The sequence below is a fragment of the Anomaloglossus baeobatrachus genome, chromosome 6, assembly GCF_048569485.1.
Source record: "Anomaloglossus baeobatrachus isolate aAnoBae1 chromosome 6, aAnoBae1.hap1, whole genome shotgun sequence".
Taxonomy (NCBI): Eukaryota; Metazoa; Chordata; class Amphibia; order Anura; family Aromobatidae; genus Anomaloglossus; species Anomaloglossus baeobatrachus.
In genome coordinates this window covers 174,125,814-174,134,594 of record NC_134358.1, presented here as the reverse complement: position 1 = coordinate 174,134,594, position 8,781 = coordinate 174,125,814, and positions in this window count along the sequence as shown.

Below are 8,781 nucleotides of genomic sequence, written 5' to 3'. Positions count from 1 at the left end.
CACCACTGAAACAGCTCCGACACTGGAAGGGAGTATAGACTTTTTATTTTACCTGAGGGAACCATGTAGAATCAGAAAGGGTTGTCCTAGTAGTGGATAATAATAATCCAATATCAACTCTTAATGATAATATTGAAAAGTGGAAGTGTTTAGGATCCACAGCAACTCAGTCACAAAATGGAAGACCACATAAAGTTACAAAGGGAGGTTGCCAATTACTAAAGTTGCCAATTCTCTGCTGACTTCATATCTACAGAGTGCAAACTTCCTCAGAATTAACAGCAACACAAAAACTGAGTGCCGGGAGCTTCATGTCTTGCGTTTCCACGTCCAAGTACTTTCATACAATCCTTACATTATAAAGCACAATGTGAAGCGTCAGATGGGGTGGTGAATCACTCTTCTCTATTTGGCTGTATGGACAAGTCTGGGTTTGTAGACTGCCCGAAGAACTTTACCTGCCTGTCTGTAGAGTGCCGGCTGTAATATATGGTGGAGGAGAGGTAACTATGGGGTTGTTTTTCAGTGGTCGACCTAGGCTCCTTAGTTATAGCGAAGAGAAATCTTAATGCTTCAGCATATGTATGCATCTAATTTTGTGAGAACAGTTTGGGGAAGGGTCTTTTCTAGCCTGACTGTGCCTCAGTGCACAAATGAAGGGCAGTAAAGGTATGGTTGCATGACTTTGGTGTGGAAGAACTTGACTTAACAGCACTGACCCTTGACTTCAACTCCATCAAACACCTTCAGTGTTGAGTGAGAGGGTCTGACTCAGTCTTCATTCTGGTTCATTCCGGTATCAGATCTCACAAATGCTCTTCCGGATGGATGGGCAGAAATTCCCACAGACACACTACAATATTTTGTACAAAGCCTTCCCAGATGTTAGCAAGCTGTTATGGGTGAAATGGAGGACCATCTCTATAGGTGTTGTGTGTAGTTGTCCCAGTACTTTTGTCAATATAGTGTAGCAGAGTAGCACAAGAAGCCTTATGATAGCATATATAGGCCCAACACTTCTTTAGTTCACTTACTTCATATCCATAGACACAGAATGACATTGTATTACAAAGATACTCTAGAAGCTGGCAACCTCTAATTTGACACATGGTAGAAATAAAATCCAATTCATACAGAGGTCTACAGTATAAGCCAGTAGATTTCTATAAGTGCTTATTTTTGGTTCCATACTACTTGCACCTTGTACAGACAAGAAAAATTAGTGAAAATCCAGCACTACTCACATGCTATTTCTCAGTGTGACAAAAGAGTGGACTTCTAAATACAAAGAAAAGGATTCCGGTGGTGCTCAACGGCATTGCATTGCACCTTGTACAGACCTGCAGTATGCTCATGGTCATACGGCTAACGTAATTTGTACTTACATTTTATTTGAAAGAAATATTGTTTTTTCCTTAATTGATCGTATTAAAATTGCAACATAAAACATTTCCCTCCATGTGGTCTGCTCACATTTCCTTCACATAAACCTCAAATACAAAAGAAGTGTGAGAACTGCAGTCAATTCATTGGCATTGATTGGTTGCAGCGCACAGGTGGCATAATGTCACGAGAGCCCTGGCGCTAACATTGCTATAGTGGTGCCAGTGTGGGAGGTATCTGTTATTTTATTATCCTCGGGGAATTATGGTATTTAAGAAGGAGTTGTCCGAGTTGTGAACAGCCCCTTTAAGTCAGTCTCCAACCTGTGCTTCTCATGCTGTTGCAAAACTACCATTGCCAGCATGCCTGGACAGCCAAAGGTTACGGTGCTTGTCTCCATCATTGTATGATACCTAAATAAATGTCCATTACGCATAGTACAGGTATTGGTATTCCATTTATGAAGCGATCTGACTGCGGAATATCTCATTTATCTTCATTGCATAAAGTTCCAGCTGACATTTCCCTGGGACTGCTAAACTAATCTAAGTAAGGTCACTTGCAATTACCAGAAAAAGAAAAAACCTTTTATAGAGAAAATGATATCAGCAATAGAAAGATAATATCGTGAAAGGAAAAATGGATGATTATTTAGCATTATGTGACAGACAGGTTTTGCATTTTTTACCAGTCTTACTTTTCAGTTAGCTGGAAATGAATGGAATTATGGCTGCCAATGGATTCTGATTTATGTGACAAAGTGAATAGGACGCTAATGTAGTCATGTAAGTCAATCAGTGGACTCCAAGCTTTGTTAGATGGGTGAATTTACTAGGGCAAATGTATATGCTTTATGAATTGGCACAAGAGCGGCAGACTGGACATGTAGTCTCAAACAAGTTACATTACATATTGAATAAGATTGTACATAAGACAGCATGGACATGTACACTACAGTATGTGGACAATACTGCTGGGACACCTGCATAGTACACCAATAAGAGCTATCATGACTTCTCTATCTAAATCCAGAGCCATTAATATAAAATTGGTACCACTGCGCCCACTCTTCTTGGAATGCTTTCTACAAGATTTTGGAGTGTCTGTAGGGATTTTTACCCATTCATCTAGAAGAATATTTGTGAGGTCAGACACTGATGTTGGATGAGAAAGCCAGGCTCACAATCTCTGTCCTATCTCCAACCTCAAAGGTATTGGATGATGTTGAGGTCAGGGTTCTGTGTAGCTATCATGCTCTTCCACACCAAACTATCATCTGTGCCTTTATGGACTTTGCTTTGTGCATCAGGCACAGTCAAATAAAAAGAACCTTCACCAAATTTTCCCTACAGAGTTGAAAGCTAACTATTCAAAATGTCCCGGTATGCTGAAGCATTAAGATTTCCTTCCTCAAATTAAGAGACTAAAGGGCGCTTTACACGCAGCGACATCGCTAGCGATGTCGCTTGTGAAAGCACCCGCCCCCATCGTTTGTGCGTCACGGGCAAATCTCTGCCCGTGGCGCACAATATCGCTAGTACCCGTCACACATACTTACCTTCCCAGCGACGTCACTGTGGCCGGCGAACAAACTCTTTTTTCTAAGGGGGCGGTTCGTGCAGCGTCACAGCGACGTCACATGGCAGGCATCCAATAGAAGTGGAGGGGCGGAGAGCAGCCGCATGAAAGTCACGCCCACCTCGTTGCCGGAGGACGCAGGTATGCTGTTGTTCGTCGTTCCTGGGGTGTCACACGTAGCGATGTGTGCTGGCTCAGGAACGACGAACAACCTGCGTTCAAAAGCAGCAACAATATTTTGGAAATGGACGACGTGTCAACAATCAACCATTTGGTAAGTATTTTGCATAGTTAGCGGTCGCTCGTACGTGTCACAAGCAACGACGTCGCTAACGAGGCCGGATGTGCGTCACGAATTCCGTGACCCCAACGACATCTCATTAGCAATGTCGTTGCGTGTAATGGGGGCCTTTACTCTGACACCTTAAAAACCACCTCATAGTATTAGCTATCTTCCACCAATTTTTCTAGTTAGCACAGTGCAGTCAAATAACATCCTCTTGGCTTTTTCAAATCCAAGCTCATCCATCAGACTGTCATATAGAGAAGTGTGATTTGTCATTGCACAGAAAACTATGCTCTGCTCCAGAATCCATTAGCAGTGTACCTTACCCCACTCCACCTGACGCTTGGTGATGTGAGGCTTGTATGCAGCTACTCGGCTATAGAAACACATACCATGAAGCTGTCGAGCGTACGATATTCATGCTGATATTAATGTTAGAAGAGGTTTGGAACTCCACTGACTCAATTTGTAGAGAATTGGTGACTTATGCACTATAACGCTTAGCACTAAGTCACCCCACTCTAACTTTATGTCATCTTTCACTTTGTGGCAGAGATTCTGTATTTCCTAAACATTTCCATGTTTCAGTAATATTACTAACAGGTGATCATGGAATATTTGCTAGGGAAGTAATTGAACTAACTGACTTGTAATAATGAAGACATACTATTTGTAAAGGGGGCTCTGTCAGTAGTCGCCTATCAGCCCCAAAAATGATTAACACAAACAGACTTGGCGCAAGCTACTCAGTTTCCCAGAGCCCTGGGCGTAGCCCTGGCCTTCACCCTTTAACCTCTAAAGAGCGATATGGACTTACACAGGGGTCCCTGGGAAAAGGCCACAGAGTCAGCTGCTGATCTGTGGCACAAGCTGGCCGGAAGAATAGTTAGGTAGCCTTGTCAAAACCAAGAGGGAAGAAAGGTACAAAATGGTCTGGCAGGAGAAGCGTCCATAAACAAGCCAAGGTTAAAACAGGAAAACCCAATACTAAACAGGAGTAGCAAACGCATACCTAACCAGGGAAGAGCAAAGCTATATTTAGCAGCTTCCAGCTGGAAGATTTAGTAGGGTGTGGTGCTTTCCAATTGGCTGAAACAAGGAGCTGATAACTTCAGTGGAACAGCACACACACACACACACACACACACACACACACACACACACACACACACACACACACACACACACACACACACACACACACACACACACACACACACACACACACACACACACACCCCCCTATACTGTCAGACTGGACATGACTGCAGGTCCCAGCCGCTACAACGTTGGTGGATGGACAGAGCCTGCGTCTTCCACAGCTTCTAGGTCCAACATCTCTTCTATCACCAGCAATGACCGCAGAGTGGATACTGGCGAGAGAAGCAGGCTCTGGTGAAGATGTGACACTATTTAGGTACAACACTCAAATTCAATGACCTCTGTTGCAATGGGACTGAGGGAAAAACCTGAGTTCAGCAATTAAAAAGTGATTCCAATACACATGTACACTATACGGACAAAAGTAAGTCAATAACAATAGTACTAAACATTGAATAATCCATTAGAGGGGAAATACAGGCAAAAATAGTAACTGCCAGTGGATTATATTTGTTTAGTCTGTGATCACTGTCCTCCATAGAACAGATCATTAGCACCCTTGACATGTTTGCTTTGAACAACACATTTGCATTCATTGTGACTCCTGTGCTTGTGAATGAACACTGCTCCATAGTGGAAGGGGGTGGGTGACTATTATGCACATGCTCAGTACACAATGGTCCCATGTATATCATGTCTGTGATGTCAGTTGCTAAGGAGCAGCAAGGGATTCATTAAGGTAAATGATTTATCATTACACGTTGAAACCTTGAGACTACCACCCAAAATTGTTTTGAAAAGTGGTCCTTGAGAATGGTGGTCTTCTCAAAGACTAGGATCAGTATGCATAGCACATGGTGAAGCTGAAATCACATGCAATCCAGTAGGGATAAGGGTGAGGTCTTTTCATATGTGTTTTTGGAGAGATTTCATTCTATGGTTTGATACAGATGTAGCAGCTGTCAATATGACCATGAGTGTAGCGAGCCTCAGCTAAGATCGCGCCACTCAATCACTGTGAATCAGAAGGGTGCGCCACGCAGATTGCAGAAGCACAATGTCCTGTTAGGCTGCTTTCACATCAGTATTTTTTTGCCGGTCGGCAAAAAAAACCGCAAACCGCATATGACCGAATCCTTTACAAATGCGTTGTCATTTCAATGCATTTGCAATGGAATCACGGCAATATGCGTTCACTTGTGGTTGTGTGCGTCACACACTGGATCCGGTGAGATGCAGTAATATATCCTTTTTCAAAAATGCTACTTGTAGCGTTTTTGACCTCCGACAAAATACTGCATCTCACTGGATCCTTCATATTGCAGGCAGTGGTACCTGCAATGCTTTTCAATGAGCCGGATCCTGCTATATCGGAAGTCACCGCATTCTGGTAGGCAGGATCCTGTTTTCAGCACTGAGCATGCCCAGAAAGTAGTTCCTCCCTGTGCTTTCTAGTGGAGCTGCATCAGTTGAAGACAGAAGACAGAAGAAAGAAGACCAGAATTGTGGAGGGGTGAGAGAGAGAGTAATAAAGATGGAGTCTCCAAGTGTGTCTGTGTATTTATTTCTAATAAAATATTTTTTCTGTGATTTTTTTTTTTTTTTTTAACCCTTTACTGGAGATTCTTAATGGCCGGGGCAAACTTGGCCTAACATTAAGAATCTTGGGTTTTATATCAGCTGGTAAAACAAAGCTGGTATTAACCCCTTTTTACCCAGCGTGCCACCTGGCACCAGGGCCGCTGGAAGACTTAGATACAGCGCCAGAAGATGGCGCTTCTATGAAAGCGCCATTTTCTGGGGTGGCTGTGGACTGCAATTCGCAGCGGGGTGAGGGCCAGAAAACTTGGGCTACCCTGCGCTGCCGATTCCAATCCCCAGAAGCCTAGTTGCACCTCGCTGGACACAAAAATTGGGCGAAGCCCATGTCATTTTTTTTTTTTTTTAATTACGTCATGAAATAATCAAAAAAGGGCTTCCCTATATTTTTGGTTCCCAGCCGGGTACAAATAAGCAGCTGGGGGCAGCCCGTACCTGCCTGCTGCACCTCGCTGGCATACAGAAATAGGACAAAGCCCACGTTTGTTTTTTTTTTTTTTTTTTTTTTTTAGTTTTTGGGTAAAAAAAAAAATAAAAAAAAAAAGGAAAGGCTTTCCTGGATTTTTCATTGCTAGTGAGGTTAGTGTGTGGGTTAGCAGCCAGTAGCTGCTTGGGTTACCCTTAGCAATAGAAAATGCAGCGGGAGCCCACTTTTTTTTTTTTTTAACCCCTAACCCAAGGGTTATGGTTGTGTGTTTGTTTTTTTTTTTTAATGAATTTTTAAAATAAAAAATAAAAAAAAAAAAAAAACGACATGGGCTTCGCCTATCGAGCACCTGAGCATTTTACTTCTCGCTCATCCCTACTTCTGACCACACAGCCAGCAGAACAAGTAATCAGCTTAGATGACTCCAGTATCTGTCGATTACTTGTTCTGAGTCTCGCTGCATCCATCGCAGCGTGTGTGGGCTGTGAGGTCAGCTGAGTTCAGTCGGCACTGGAGTTGGCTAATCTGAACTCAGCTGACCTCACAGCCCGCACACGCTGCGATGGATGCAGAGGGACACAGAACAAGTCGGCCGACACTAGAGTCCTCAGCTGATCTTGACTCAGCTAAACTCATGAGGTTTCTTTATTTACTATCCCCGACCTCAGCCCATGTTGTAGTTATAACCATCGGCACTGGGAGCCGCACTGTTTTTGCTCTTTGCTTGTTGTACCCACATTGAACGCTCTGATTTCATCTGTGCTGAGTCTTCTGACTTTGTTGGAACACTCCTGGTTACCGGTGGTTAAACCTTCTCTGATATGATATTGATGTGCTATCCTAACATTGGGCTATGAGTATCAACACTCTGATAACTGTTTTAATGATATGAGCTTACATTTTATTTAATGAGTAGAACAGCAGATTAGGCTGCTTTCACACTACGTTTGTTTAACATGCTTCATGAACGTTTTTTTGCTGTAAAAGTGGATCCTGTTTTTACAAAGAAAAACGCATGCAAACGCAAGTGTAAAGCCCGCTTTACACACTACAATATATGTTACGATGTGTCGGCGGGGTCACGTCGTAAGTGACGCACATCCGGCATCGTAAGGTACATTGTAGTGTGTAACAGCTACGTGCGATTGAACGGTAAAATGTTCATCGCACGCACATCGTTCACTCCTCATGAATTGAACGTCAGATTGTTCATCGTACCCGGGGTAGCACACATCGCAGTGTGTGACACCCCGGGAACGATGAACAGATCTTAACTGCGTCCTGCGGCTCCCGGCCCACAATGCGGAAGGAAGGAAGGAAGGAAGGAATGAGGTGGGCGGGATGTTTACGTCCCACTCATCTCCGCCCCTCCGCTTCTATTGACCGGCGGTCGCGTGACGTCATGTGACGCCGAACGTCCCTCCCACTCCAGGAAGTGGACGTTCGCCGCCCACATCGAGGTTGTATGGACGGGTAAGTACGTGTGACTATTCGTTTGTGCGGCACATTCAACAAAATTGAACGTGCCGCACATACGATGGGGGCGGTTACAATCGCATACGATATCGTATGCAGAATCGTAACATGTAAAGCAGGCTTTATATTGCAGGATCCTGCCACTTGAAGTTTATGGGCGGGCATTGAAGTCATGTGATCGGGAGTGAGGGGAACTGAACGTGATAGACTGGGAGCCGGCATCTGACAGCTGCAGACGATGGTAACCAAGGTAAACATCGGGTAACTAAGCGAAGTGCTTTGCTTGGTTACCTGATATTTACCTTGGTTACGAGCGTCCACCGCTCTCAGGTGGAGGAGAGAGAGGGAGGAAGGGGGGGGGGGGGAGAGACTGATCACGCCAGGCTGGTTTCTGGGCATGCTCAGTAGAGCAAGCAGGATTTTGTCTATCAGCATGCCAGCGTTCACATGCGTTTGCGTGCTGTTTAGTCAGGATCCAGTGAAAAACAGTATTTGGACGCAGCTTAAAAACGCTACAAGTAGCGTTTTTGAAAAAAGTTAAACTACAAGTCGCTGGATCCTCACTATAACGCACGGAAACGCATGTGAACACATGTTGACGCAAGTCCATTGCAAATGCATTGAAATAAAAACGCATTTGCACTGAATCCGTTTTTGCGTTAAAAAAAAAACGTTCATGATGCATGTTAAAAAAACGTAGTGTGAAAGCCGCCTTACATATTTGTGCCACTGTGCGCGACAGATTCCAGATGAAGTGTCTCCGGGATAATTCTAAGTGACCTCCAGAATGATTCTGTACCCCGGCCTCCAGGATGGCCTGCCGACATGTGCGATCACTGCAGCAGTCATGAGTCTACATCACATGTCCATGCTGGAGGTCGGGATACAGAGTCCCACGGGTCAGGCAAGGAAGTAAAGAAGTTATTTTCAG